Genomic DNA, 289 nt, shown 5'->3' with positions numbered 1-289 from the left:
TCTTTATGTAACCCAGGCTGGCATTGAATTCAGTCCTCCTTCCTCACCCTTTCCAGTGCTTCAGCCGAAGCATGTGCCACCACACCTGGCTTATAGTTTAGATGCTTAAAAAAAAAAAAAACATACTGGTACCCCAAAACTGATACACATACTTTAGTGTTCATAAAATTTTCATATGAACGTTTCGTGTGTGTCAATTCTTATCTTACACATTTTCTCAGTCTTGTAGTTTTATATTCTTTTCTTTTCTTTTTTTTTTTTTTTTTTTTTTTTTTTTTTTTTTTTTTTT

This window comes from Fukomys damarensis, unplaced genomic scaffold (genome assembly GCF_012274545.1).
Source record: "Fukomys damarensis isolate Sample0158 unplaced genomic scaffold, DMR_v1.0_HiC HiC_scaffold_14, whole genome shotgun sequence".
Classification (NCBI taxonomy): Eukaryota; Metazoa; Chordata; class Mammalia; order Rodentia; family Bathyergidae; genus Fukomys; species Fukomys damarensis.
Note: the sequence above shows the minus strand (reverse complement) of the source record.